This window comes from Schistocerca cancellata, unplaced genomic scaffold (genome assembly GCF_023864275.1).
Source record: "Schistocerca cancellata isolate TAMUIC-IGC-003103 unplaced genomic scaffold, iqSchCanc2.1 HiC_scaffold_1130, whole genome shotgun sequence".
Taxonomy (NCBI): domain Eukaryota; kingdom Metazoa; phylum Arthropoda; class Insecta; order Orthoptera; family Acrididae; genus Schistocerca; species Schistocerca cancellata.
The window spans coordinates 13,953-26,470 of record NW_026047129.1 but is presented as its reverse complement, the minus strand read 5'-3'; the positions used below and the strand labels follow the sequence as shown (position 1 = coordinate 26,470).

Sequence of the window (12,518 nt, the reverse complement as noted above, 5' to 3'; positions counted from 1 at the left end):
TCCCGACTTGTCCCGACTGCCGCTCGCTGCCGCTCGGGTCGTGGTCCATATGACAGCGCAAGCACGACAAACGTCTGCGGGACGAGACGAGACGAGACGAGACGAGACGACTAAGGAATAAATTCGTGGTTACAAATCAAATTTGGAACTCTACACTCCTACACAACAATAGGCGGTGACGTATTTCAGAAATCACCTGCCGATTCGTACTGTTTTGTCGTTTTCAAAGTCTTCTTGGCAAACTTGGTTAGCACATTCTCCCTCAAACTGAGTTAATTACTGCATTTTCGTACCATTACAGTAGTTTAAAAGGCTTAAGGAAGCATCTTTGTCACAACAGAAAGGTAGTTTGAAAATTGGGCTGGCGACATAACAAAAAAAAAAACAGGAAGGGAGCCAACAGCACCCGGGTTTCCCAGGCGGTCACCCATCCAAGTACTAGCCGTGCCCGATGATGCTTAACTTCGGTGATCGGACGAGAACCGGTGTTTTCATCATGGTATGGCCGTTGGCGCTCATCTAATGTAGGAGCACGGCAGAATTCGCGTTCGGCTTTTCTCCCAACACACAAAATGTTAGTTTTCGGCCGCATTTGACGAAAGCGCTTCCTTCCGCAACCGCCAGTTCCTCATGGACGGCGCGGGGAGGCGCGCCCGGCGTCCCAGCAGAGTGACGGCCGAATTGGCGGGCGCACCGCCGCGTGTGTGAGACGCACTGCTGCTCGTTGCACCCCCTGTCATTCGCTGGGCGCGTGCAGCCTTCGACACTAGCGGAGGACGCATCTTGTCCCTGGTGTTCAGCGGAAGGCCTGTGCGGGGTGTGGCAGTGTCGTGCTGGAGGGCCAACTGGTAGCGATGTGGGCTTCCTCGCCTCGCCTCGCCTCGCCTCGCCTCGCCTCACACCAGGTGTCTGCGTAGTTTGCAGTGCATTCGCACCATTCCTATCCCTGTCCCTGTCCCCGTCCCGACTTGTCCCGACTTTGCTCGACTGCCGCTCGCTGCCGCTCGGGTCGTGGTCCATATGACAGCGCAAGCACGACAAACGTCTGCGGGACGAGACGAGACGAGGCGAGACGAGACGACTAAGGAATAAATTCGTGGTTACAAATCAAATTTGGAACTCTACACTCCTACACAACAATAGGCGGTGACGTATTTCAGAAATCACCTGCCGATTCGTACTGTTTTGTCGTTTTCAAAGTCTTCTTGGCAAACTTGGTTAGCACATTCTCCCTCAAACTGAGTTAATTACTGCATTTTCGTACCATTACAGTAGTTTAAAAGGCTTAAGGAAGCATCTTTGTCACAACAGAAAGGTAGTTTGAAAATTGGGCAGGCGACATAACAAAAAAAAAAAAAACAGGAAGGGAGCCAACAGCACCCGGGTTTCCCAGGCGGTCACCCATCCAAGTACTAGCCGGGCCCGATGATGCTTAACTTCGGTGATCGGACGAGAACCGGTGTATTCATCAAGGTATGGCCGTTGGCGCTCATCTAATGTAGGAGCACGGCAGAATTCGCGTTCGGCTTTTCTCCCAACACACAAAATGTTAGTTTTCGGCCGCATTTGACGAAAGCGCTTCCTTCCGCAACCGCCAGTTCCTCGAGGACGGCGCGGGGAGGCGCGCCCGGCGTCCCAGCAGAGTGACGGCCGAATTGGCGGGCGCACGGCCGCGTGTGTGAGACGCACTGCTGCTCGTTGCACCCCCTGTCATTCGCTGGGCGCGTGTAGCCTTCGACACAAGCGGAGGACGCATCTTGTCCCTGGTGTTCAGCGGAAGGCCTGTGCGGGGTGTGGCAGTGTCGTGCTGGAGGGCCCACTGGTAGCGATGTGGGCTTCCTCGCCTCGCCTCGCCTCGCCTCGCCTCGCCTCACACCAGGTGTCTGCGTAGTTTGCAGTGCATTCGCACCATTCCTATCCCTGTCCCTGTCCCCGTCCCGACTTGTCCCGACTTTGCTCGACTGCCGCTCGCTGCCGCTCGGGTCGTGGTCCATATGACAGCGCAAGCACGACAAACGTCTGCGGGACGAGACGAGACGAGACGAGACGAGACGACTAAGGAATAAATTCGTGGTTACAAATCAAATTTGGAACTCTACACTCCTACACAACAATAGGCGGTGACGTATTTCAGAAATCACCTGCCGATTCGTACTGTTTTGTCGTTTTCAAAGTCTTCTTGGCAAACTTGGTTAGCACATTCTCCCTCAAACTGAGTTAATTACTGCATTTTCGTACCATTACAGTAGTTTAAAAGGCTTAAGGAAGCATCTTTGTCACAACAGAAAGGTAGTTTGAAAATTGGGCTGGCGACATAACAAAAAAAAAAAAACAGGAAGGGAGCCAACAGCACCCGGGTTTCCCAGGCGGTCACCCATCCAAGTACTAGCCGTGCCCGATGATGCTTAACTTCGGTGATCGGACGAGAACCAGTGTATTCATCATGGTATGGCCGTTGGCGCTCATCTAATGTAGGAGCACGGCAGAATTCGCGTTCGGCTTTTCTCCCAACACACAAAATGTTAGTTTTCCGCCTCACACCAGGTGTCTGCGTAGTTTGCAATGCATTCGCACCATTCCTATACCTGTCCCTGTCCCCGTCCCGACTTGTCCCGACTGCCGCTCGCTGCCGCTCGGGTCGTGGTCCATATGACAGCGCAAGCACGACAAACGTCTGCGGGACGAGACGAGACGAGACGAGACGAGACGACTAAGGAATAAATTCGTGGTTACAAATCAAATTTGGAACTCTACACTCCTACACAACAATAGGCGGTGACGTATTTCAGAAATCACCTGCCGATTCGTACTGTTTTGTCGTTTTCAAAGTCTTCTTGGCAAACTTGGTTAGCACATTCTCCCTCAAACTGAGTTAATTACTGCATTTTCGTACCATTACAGTAGTTTAAAAGGCTTAAGGAAGCATCTTTGTCACAACAGAAAGGTAGTTTGAAAATTGGGCTGGCGACATAACAAAAAAAAAAACAGGAAGGGAGCCAACAGCACCCGGGTTTCCCAGGCGGTCACCCATCCAAGTACTAGCCGTGCCCGATGATGCTTAACTTCGGTGATCGGACGAGAACCGGTGTTTTCATCATGGTATGGCCGTTGGCGCTCATCTAATGTAGGAGCACGGCAGAATTCGCGTTCGGCTTTTCTCCCAACACACAAAATGTTAGTTTTCGGCCGCATTTGACGAAAGCGCTTCCTTCCGCAACCGCCAGTTCCTCATGGACGGCGCGGGGAGGCGCGCCCGGCGTCCCAGCAGAGTGACGGCCGAATTGGCGGGCGCACCGCCGCGTGTGTGAGACGCACTGCTGCTCGTTGCACCCCCTGTCATTCGCTGGGCGCGTGCAGCCTTCGACACTAGCGGAGGACGCATCTTGTCCCTGGTGTTCAGCGGAAGGCCTGTGCGGGGTGTGGCAGTGTCGTGCTGGAGGGCCAACTGGTAGCGATGTGGGCTTCCTCGCCTCGCCTCGCCTCGCCTCGCCTCGCCTCACACCAGGTGTCTGCGTAGTTTGCAGTGCATTCGCACCATTCCTATCCCTGTCCCTGTCCCCGTCCCGACTTGTCCCGACTTTGCTCGACTGCCGCTCGCTGCCGCTCGGGTCGTGGTCCATATGACAGCGCAAGCACGACAAACGTCTGCGGGACGAGACGAGACGAGGCGAGACGAGACGACTAAGGAATAAATTCGTGGTTACAAATCAAATTTGGAACTCTACACTCCTACACAACAATAGGCGGTGACGTATTTCAGAAATCACCTGCCGATTCGTACTGTTTTGTCGTTTTCAAAGTCTTCTTGGCAAACTTGGTTAGCACATTCTCCCTCAAACTGAGTTAATTACTGCATTTTCGTACCATTACAGTAGTTTAAAAGGCTTAAGGAAGCATCTTTGTCACAACAGAAAGGTAGTTTGAAAATTGGGCAGGCGACATAACAAAAAAAAAAAAAACAGGAAGGGAGCCAACAGCACCCGGGTTTCCCAGGCGGTCACCCATCCAAGTACTAGCCGGGCCCGATGATGCTTAACTTCGGTGATCGGACGAGAACCGGTGTATTCATCAAGGTATGGCCGTTGGCGCTCATCTAATGTAGGAGCACGGCAGAATTCGCGTTCGGCTTTTCTCCCAACACACAAAATGTTAGTTTTCGGCCGCATTTGACGAAAGCGCTTCCTTCCGCAACCGCCAGTTCCTCGAGGACGGCGCGGGGAGGCGCGCCCGGCGTCCCAGCAGAGTGACGGCCGAATTGGCGGGCGCACGGCCGCGTGTGTGAGACGCACTGCTGCTCGTTGCACCCCCTGTCATTCGCTGGGCGCGTGTAGCCTTCGACACAAGCGGAGGACGCATCTTGTCCCTGGTGTTCAGCGGAAGGCCTGTGCGGGGTGTGGCAGTGTCGTGCTGGAGGGCCCACTGGTAGCGATGTGGGCTTCCTCGCCTCGCCTCGCCTCGCCTCGCCTCGCCTCACACCAGGTGTCTGCGTAGTTTGCAGTGCATTCGCACCATTCCTATCCCTGTCCCTGTCCCCGTCCCGACTTGTCCCGACTTTGCTCGACTGCCGCTCGCTGCCGCTCGGGTCGTGGTCCATATGACAGCGCAAGCACGACAAACGTCTGCGGGACGAGACGAGACGAGACGAGACGAGACGACTAAGGAATAAATTCGTGGTTACAAATCAAATTTGGAACTCTACACTCCTACACAACAATAGGCGGTGACGTATTTCAGAAATCACCTGCCGATTCGTACTGTTTTGTCGTTTTCAAAGTCTTCTTGGCAAACTTGGTTAGCACATTCTCCCTCAAACTGAGTTAATTACTGCATTTTCGTACCATTACAGTAGTTTAAAAGGCTTAAGGAAGCATCTTTGTCACAACAGAAAGGTAGTTTGAAAATTGGGCTGGCGACATAACAAAAAAAAAACAGGAAGGGAGCCAACAGCACCCGGGTTTCCCAGGCGGTCACCCATCCAAGTACTAGCCGTGCCCGATGATGCTTAACTTCGGTGATCGGACGAGAACCGGTGTATTCATCATGGTATGGCCGTTGGCGCTCATCTAATGTAGGAGCACGGCAGAATTCGCGTTCGGCTTTTCTCCCAACACACAAAATGTTAGTTTTCGGCCGCATTTGACGAAAGCGCTTCCTTCCGCAACCGCCAGTTCCTCATGGACGGCGCGGGGAGGCGCGCCCGGCGTCCCAGCAGAGTGACGGCCGAATTGGCGGGCGCACCGCCGCGTGTGTGAGACGCACTGCTGCTCGTTGCACCCCCTGTCATTCGCTGGGCGCGTGCAGCCTTCGACACTAGCGGAGGACGCATCTTGTCCCTGGTGTTCAGCGGAAGGCCTGTGCGGGGTGTGGCAGTGTCGTGCTGGAGGGCCAACTGGTAGCGATGTGGGCTTCCTCGCCTCGCCTCGCCTCGCCTCGCCTCGCCTCACACCAGGTGTCTGCGTAGTTTGCAGTGCATTCGCACCATTCCTATCCCTGTCCCTGTCCCCGTCCCGACTTGTCCCGACTTTGCTCGACTGCCGCTCGCTGCCGCTCGGGTCGTGGTCCATATGACAGCGCAAGCACGACAAACGTCTGCGGGACGAGACGAGACGAGGCGAGACGAGACGACTAAGGAATAAATTCGTGGTTACAAATCAAATTTGGAACTCTACACTCCTACACAACAATAGGCGGTGACGTATTTCAGAAATCACCTGCCGATTCGTACTGTTTTGTCGTTTTCAAAGTCTTCTTGGCAAACTTGGTTAGCACATTCTCCCTCAAACTGAGTTAATTACTGCATTTTCGTACCATTACAGTAGTTTAAAAGGCTTAAGGAAGCATCTTTGTCACAACAGAAAGGTAGTTTGAAAATTGGGCAGGCGACATAACAAAAAAAAAAAACAGGAAGGGAGCCAACAGCACCCGGGTTTCCCAGGCGGTCACCCATCCAAGTACTAGCCGGGCCCGATGATGCTTAACTTCGGTGATCGGACGAGAACCGGTGTATTCATCAAGGTATGGCCGTTGGCGCTCATCTAATGTAGGAGCACGGCAGAATTCGCGTTCGGCTTTTCTCCCAACACACAAAATGTTAGTTTTCGGCCGCATTTGACGAAAGCGCTTCCTTCCGCAACCGCCAGTTCCTCGAGGACGGCGCGGGGAGGCGCGCCCGGCGTCCCAGCAGAGTGACGGCCGAATTGGCGGGCGCACGGCCGCGTGTGTGAGACGCACTGCTGCTCGTTGCACCCCCTGTCATTCGCTGGGCGCGTGTAGCCTTCGACACAAGCGGAGGACGCATCTTGTCCCTGGTGTTCAGCGGAAGGCCTGTGCGGGGTGTGGCAGTGTCGTGCTGGAGGGCCCACTGGTAGCGATGTGGGCTTCCTCGCCTCGCCTCGCCTCGCCTCGCCTCGCCTCACACCAGGTGTCTGCGTAGTTTGCAGTGCATTCGCACCATTCCTATCCCTGTCCCTGTCCCCGTCCCGACTTGTCCCGACTTTGCTCGACTGCCGCTCGCTGCCGCTCGGGTCGTGGTCCATATGACAGCGCAAGCACGACAAACGTCTGCGGGACGAGACGAGACGAGACGAGACGAGACGACTAAGGAATAAATTCGTGGTTACAAATCAAATTTGGAACTCTACACTCCTACACAACAATAGGCGGTGACGTATTTCAGAAATCACCTGCCGATTCGTACTGTTTTGTCGTTTTCAAAGTCTTCTTGGCAAACTTGGTTAGCACATTCTCCCTCAAACTGAGTTACTTACTGCATTTTCGTACCATTACAGTAGTTTAAAAGGCTTAAGGAAGCATCTTTGTCACAACAGAAAGGTAGTTTGAAAATTGGGCTGGCGACATAACAAAAAAAAAACAGGAAGGGAGCCAACAGCACCCGGGTTTCCCAGGCGGTCACCCATCCAAGTACTAGCCGTGCCCGATGATGCTTAACTTCGGTGATCGGACGAGAACCGGTGTATTCATCATGGTATGGCCGTTGGCGCTCATCTAATGTAGGAGCACGGCAGAATTCGCGTTCGGCTTTTCTCCCAACACACAAAATGTTAGTTTTCGGCCGCATTTGACGAAAGCGCTTCCTTCCGCAACCGCCAGTTCCTCATGGACGGCGCGGGGAGGCGCGCCCGGCGTCCCAGCAGAGTGACGGCCGAATTGGCGGGCGCACCGCCGCGTGTGTGAGACGCACTGCTGCTCGTTGCACCCCCTGTCATTCGCTGGGCGCGTGCAGCCTTCGACACTAGCGGAGGACGCATCTTGTCCCTGGTGTTCAGCGGAAGGCCTGTGCGGGGTGTGGCAGTGTCGTGCTGGAGGGCCAACTGGTAGCGATGTGGGCTTCCTCGCCTCGCCTCGCCTCGCCTCGCCTCGCCTCGCCTCACACCAGGTGTCTGCGTAGTTTGCAGTGCATTCGCACCATTCCTATCCCTGTCCCTGTCCCCGTCCCGACTTGTCCCGACTTTGCTCGACTGCCGCTCGCTGCCGCTCGCTGCCACTCGGGTCGTGGTCCATATGACAGCGCAAGCACGACAAACGTCTGCGGGACGAGACGAGACGAGGCGAGACGAGACGACTAAGGAATAAATTCGTGGTTACAAATCAAATTTGGAACTCTACACTCCTACACAACAATAGGCGGTGACGTATTTCAGAAATCACCTGCCGATTCGTACTGTTTTGTCGTTTTCAAAGTCTTCTTGGCAAACTTGGTTAGCACATTCTCCCTCAAACTGAGTTAATTACTGCATTTTCGTACCATTACAGTAGTTTAAAAGGCTTAAGGAAGCATCTTTGTCACAACAGAAAGGTAGTTTGAAAATTGGGCAGGCGACATAACAAAAAAAAAAAAACAGGAAGGGAGCCAACAGCACCCGGGTTTCCCAGGCGGTCACCCATCCAAGTACTAGCCGGGCCCGATGATGCTTAACTTCGGTGATCGGACGAGAACCGGTGTATTCATCAAGGTATGGCCGTTGGCGCTCATCTAATGTAGGAGCACGGCAGAATTCGCGTTCGGCTTTTCTCCCAACACACAAAATGTTAGTTTTCGGCCGCATTTGACGAAAGCGCTTCCTTCCGCAACCGCCAGTTCCTCGAGGACGGCGCGGGGAGGCGCGCCCGGCGTCCCAGCAGAGTGACGGCCGAATTGGCGGGCGCACGGCCGCGTGTGTGAGACGCACTGCTGCTCGTTGCACCCCCTGTCATTCGCTGGGCGCGTGTAGCCTTCGACACAAGCGGAGGACGCATCTTGTCCCTGGTGTTCAGCGGAAGGCCTGTGCGGGGTGTGGCAGTGTCGTGCTGGAGGGCCCACTGGTAGCGATGTGGGCTTCCTCGCCTCGCCTCGCCTCGCCTCGCCTCGCCTCACACCAGGTGTCTGCGTAGTTTGCAGTGCATTCGCACCATTCCTATCCCTGTCCCTGTCCCCGTCCCGACTTGTCCCGACTTTGCTCGACTGCCGCTCGCTGCCGCTCGGGTCGTGGTCCATATGACAGCGCAAGCACGACAAACGTCTGCGGGACGAGACGAGACGAGACGAGACGAGACGACTAAGGAATAAATTCGTGGTTACAAATCAAATTTGGAACTCTACACTCCTACACAACAATAGGCGGTGACGTATTTCAGAAATCACCTGCCGATTCGTACTGTTTTGTCGTTTTCAAAGTCTTCTTGGCAAACTTGGTTAGCACATTCTCCCTCAAACTGAGTTACTTACTGCATTTTCGTACCATTACAGTAGTTTAAAAGGCTTAAGGAAGCATCTTTGTCACAACAGAAAGGTAGTTTGAAAATTGGGCTGGCGACATAACAAAAAAAAAACAGGAAGGGAGCCAACAGCACCCGGGTTTCCCAGGCGGTCACCCATCCAAGTACTAGCCGTGCCCGATGATGCTTAACTTCGGTGATCGGACGAGAACCGGTGTATTCATCATGGTATGGCCGTTGGCGCTCATCTAATGTAGGAGCACGGCAGAATTCGCGTTCGGCTTTTCTCCCAACACACAAAATGTTAGTTTTCGGCCGCATTTGACGAAAGCGCTTCCTTCCGCAACCGCCAGTTCCTCATGGACGGCGCGGGGAGGCGCGCCCGGCGTCCCAGCAGAGTGACGGCCGAATTGGCGGGCGCACCGCCGCGTGTGTGAGACGCACTGCTGCTCGTTGCACCCCCTGTCATTCGCTGGGCGCGTGCAGCCTTCGACACTAGCGGAGGACGCATCTTGTCCCTGGTGTTCAGCGGAAGGCCTGTGCGGGGTGTGGCAGTGTCGTGCTGGAGGGCCAACTGGTAGCGATGTGGGCTTCCTCGCCTCGCCTCGCCTCGCCTCGCCTCGCCTCACACCAGGTGTCTGCGTAGTTTGCAGTGCATTCGCACCATTCCTATCCCTGTCCCTGTCCCCGTCCCGACTTGTCCCGACTTTGCTCGACTGCCGCTCGCTGCCGCTCGGGTCGTGGTCCATATGACAGCGCAAGCACGACAAACGTCTGCGGGACGAGACGAGACGAGGCGAGACGAGACGACTAAGGAATAAATTCGTGGTTACAAATCAAATTTGGAACTCTACACTCCTACACAACAATAGGCGGTGACGTATTTCAGAAATCACCTGCCGATTCGTACTGTTTTGTCGTTTTCAAAGTCTTCTTGGCAAACTTGGTTAGCACATTCTCCCTCAAACTGAGTTAATTACTGCATTTTCGTACCATTACAGTAGTTTAAAAGGCTTAAGGAAGCATCTTTGTCACAACAGAAATGTAGTTTGAAAATTGGGCAGGCGACATAACAAAAAAAAAAAAACAGGAAGGGAGCCAACAGCACCCGGGTTTCCCAGGCGGTCACCCATCCAAGTACTAGCCGGGCCCGATGATGCTTAACTTCGGTGATCGGACGAGAACCGGTGTATTCATCATGGTATGGCCGTTGGCGCTCATCTAATGTAGGAGCACGGCAGAATTCGCGTTCGGCTTTTCTCCCAACACACAAAATGTTAGTTTTCGGCCGCATTTGACGAAAGCGCTTCCTTCCGCAACCGCCAGTTCCTCATGGACGGCGCGGGGAGGCGCGCCCGGCGTCCCAGCAGAGTGACGGCCGAATTGGCGGGCGCACCGCCGCGTGTGTGAGACGCACTGCTGCTCGTTGCACCCCCTGTCATTCGCTGGGCGCGTGCAGCCTTCGACACTAGCGGAGGACGCATCTTGTCCCTGGTGTTCAGCGGAAGGCCTGTGCGGGGTGTGGCAGTGTCGTGCTGGAGGGCCAACTGGTAGCGATGTGGGCTTCCTCGCCTCGCCTCGCCTCGCCTCGCCTCGCCTCACACCAGGTGTCTGCGTAGTTTGCAGTGCATTCGCACCATTCCTATCCCTGTCCCTGTCCCCGTCCCGACTTGTCCCGACTTTGCTCGACTGCCGCTCGCTGCCGCTCGGGTCGTGGTCCATATGACAGCGCAAGCACGACAAACGTCTGCGGGACGAGACGAGACGAGGCGAGACGAGACGACTAAGGAATAAATTCGTGGTTACAAATCAAATTTGGAACTCTACACTCCTACACAACAATAGGCGGTGACGTATTTCAGAAATCACCTGCCGATTCGTACTGTTTTGTCGTTTTCAAAGTCTTCTTGGCAAACTTGGTTAGCACATTCTCCCTCAAACTGAGTTAATTACTGCATTTTCGTACCATTACAGTAGTTTAAAAGGCTTAAGGAAGCATCTTTGTCACAACAGAAATGTAGTTTGAAAATTGGGCAGGCGACATAACAAAAAAAAAAAAAACAGGAAGGGAGCCAACAGCACCCGGGTTTCCCAGGCGGTCACCCATCCAAGTACTAGCCGGGCCCGATGATGCTTAACTTCGGTGATCGGACGAGAACCGGTGTATTCATCATGGTATGGCCGTTGGCGCTCATCTAATGTAGGAGCACGGCAGAATTCGCGTTCGGCTTTTCTCCCAACACACAAAATGTTAGTTTTCGGCCGCATTTGACGAAAGCGCTTCCTTCCGCAACCGCCAGTTCCTCATGGACGGCGCGGGGAGGCGCGCCCGGCGTCCCAGCAGAGTGACGGCCGAATTGGCGGGCGCACCGCCGCGTGTGTGAGACGCACTGCTGCTCGTTGCACCCCCTGTCATTCGCTGGGCGCGTGCAGCCTTCGACACTAGCGGAGGACGCATCTTGTCCCTGGTGTTCAGCGGAAGGCCTGTGCGGGGTGTGGCAGTGTCGTGCTGGAGGGCCAACTGGTAGCGATGTGGGCTTCCTCGCCTCGCCTCGCCTCGCCTCGCCTCGCCTCACACCAGGTGTCTGCGTAGTTTGCAGTGCATTCGCACCATTCCTATCCCTGTCCCTGTCCCCGTCCCGACTTGTCCCGACTTTGCTCGACTGCCGCTCGCTGCCGCTCGGGTCGTGGTCCATATGACAGCGCAAGCACGACAAACGTCTGCGGGACGAGACGAGACGAGGCGAGACGAGACGACTAAGGAATAAATTCGTGGTTACAAATCAAATTTGGAACTCTACACTCCTACACAACAATAGGCGGTGACGTATTTCAGAAATCACCTGCCGATTCGTACTGTTTTGTCGTTTTCAAAGTCTTCTTGGCAAACTTGGTTAGCACATTCTCCCTCAAACTGAGTTAATTACTGCATTTTCGTACCATTACAGTAGTTTAAAAGGCTTAAGGAAGCATCTTTGTCACAACAGAAATGTAGTTTGAAAATTGGGCAGGCGACATAACAAAAAAAAAAAAACAGGAAGGGAGCCAACAGCACCCGGGTTTCCCAGGCGGTCACCCATCCAAGTACTAGCCGGGCCCGATGATGCTTAACTTCGGTGATCGGACGAGAACCGGTGTATTCATCATGGTATGGCCGTTGGCGCTCATCTAATGTAGGAGCACGGCAGAATTCGCGTTCGGCTTTTCTCCCAACACACAAAATGTTAGTTTTCGGCCGCATTTGACGAAAGCGCTTCCTTCCGCAACCGCCAGTTCCTCATGGACGGCGCGGGGAGGCGCGCCCGGCGTCCCAGCAGAGTGACGGCCGAATTGGCGGGCGCACCGCCGCGTGTGTGAGACGCACTGCTGCTCGTTGCACCCCCTGTCATTCGCTGGGCGCGTGCAGCCTTCGACACTAGCGGAGGACGCATCTTGTCCCTGGTGTTCAGCGGAAGGCCTGTGCGGGGTGTGGCAGTGTCGTGCTGGAGGGCCAACTGGTAGCGATGTGGGCTTCCTCGCCTCGCCTCGCCTCGCCTCGCCTCGCCTCACACCAGGTGTCTGCGTAGTTTGCAGTGCATTCGCACCATTCCTATCCCTGTCCCTGTCCCCGTCCCGACTTGTCCCGACTTTGCTCGACTGCCGCTCGCTGCCGCTCGGGTCGTGGTCCATATGACAGCGCAAGCACGACAAACGTCTGCGGGACGAGACGAGACGAGGCGAGACGAGACGACTAAGGAATAAATTCGTGGTTACAAATCAAATTTGGAACTCTACACTCCTACACAACAATAGGCGGTGACGTA

General features: G+C 54.6%; 13 non-coding genes across 13 annotated transcripts; all 13 read right to left on the bottom strand.

The window, feature by feature from the left end:
- Nucleotides 1–394: 394 nt before the first annotated feature.
- LOC126159345 (5S ribosomal RNA) lies at nucleotides 395–513 on the bottom strand. Its single transcript, XR_007534252.1, has one exon. It is a non-coding gene; the product is annotated as a 5S ribosomal RNA (ribosomal RNA).
- An 855-nt stretch (nucleotides 514–1,368) lies between these two features.
- LOC126159343 (5S ribosomal RNA) lies at nucleotides 1,369–1,487 on the bottom strand. Its single transcript, XR_007534250.1, has one exon. It is a non-coding gene; the product is annotated as a 5S ribosomal RNA (ribosomal RNA).
- An 854-nt stretch (nucleotides 1,488–2,341) lies between these two features.
- Nucleotides 2,342–2,460, bottom strand: LOC126159321 (5S ribosomal RNA). Its single transcript, XR_007534230.1, has one exon. It is a non-coding gene; the product is annotated as a 5S ribosomal RNA (ribosomal RNA).
- A 534-nt stretch (nucleotides 2,461–2,994) lies between these two features.
- LOC126159344 (5S ribosomal RNA) lies at nucleotides 2,995–3,113 on the bottom strand. The gene has a single exon (XR_007534251.1). It is a non-coding gene; the product is annotated as a 5S ribosomal RNA (ribosomal RNA).
- An 855-nt stretch (nucleotides 3,114–3,968) lies between these two features.
- Nucleotides 3,969–4,087, bottom strand: LOC126159341 (5S ribosomal RNA). The gene has a single exon (XR_007534248.1). It is a non-coding gene; the product is annotated as a 5S ribosomal RNA (ribosomal RNA).
- Nucleotides 4,088–4,938: 851 nt separating this feature from the next.
- LOC126159348 (5S ribosomal RNA) lies at nucleotides 4,939–5,057 on the bottom strand. The gene has a single exon (XR_007534255.1). It is a non-coding gene; the product is annotated as a 5S ribosomal RNA (ribosomal RNA).
- Nucleotides 5,058–5,910: 853 nt separating this feature from the next.
- LOC126159340 (5S ribosomal RNA) lies at nucleotides 5,911–6,029 on the bottom strand. The gene has a single exon (XR_007534247.1). It is a non-coding gene; the product is annotated as a 5S ribosomal RNA (ribosomal RNA).
- Nucleotides 6,030–6,880: 851 nt separating this feature from the next.
- On the bottom strand, nucleotides 6,881–6,999 carry LOC126159347 (5S ribosomal RNA). The gene has a single exon (XR_007534254.1). It is a non-coding gene; the product is annotated as a 5S ribosomal RNA (ribosomal RNA).
- Nucleotides 7,000–7,868: 869 nt separating this feature from the next.
- Nucleotides 7,869–7,987, bottom strand: LOC126159339 (5S ribosomal RNA). Its single transcript, XR_007534246.1, has one exon. It is a non-coding gene; the product is annotated as a 5S ribosomal RNA (ribosomal RNA).
- An 851-nt stretch (nucleotides 7,988–8,838) lies between these two features.
- LOC126159346 (5S ribosomal RNA) lies at nucleotides 8,839–8,957 on the bottom strand. The gene has a single exon (XR_007534253.1). It is a non-coding gene; the product is annotated as a 5S ribosomal RNA (ribosomal RNA).
- An 854-nt stretch (nucleotides 8,958–9,811) lies between these two features.
- On the bottom strand, nucleotides 9,812–9,930 carry LOC126159338 (5S ribosomal RNA). Its single transcript, XR_007534245.1, has one exon. It is a non-coding gene; the product is annotated as a 5S ribosomal RNA (ribosomal RNA).
- An 855-nt stretch (nucleotides 9,931–10,785) lies between these two features.
- Nucleotides 10,786–10,904, bottom strand: LOC126159337 (5S ribosomal RNA). Its single transcript, XR_007534244.1, has one exon. It is a non-coding gene; the product is annotated as a 5S ribosomal RNA (ribosomal RNA).
- An 854-nt stretch (nucleotides 10,905–11,758) lies between these two features.
- On the bottom strand, nucleotides 11,759–11,877 carry LOC126159336 (5S ribosomal RNA). The gene has a single exon (XR_007534243.1). It is a non-coding gene; the product is annotated as a 5S ribosomal RNA (ribosomal RNA).
- Between the last annotated feature and the right edge of the window lie 641 nt (nucleotides 11,878–12,518).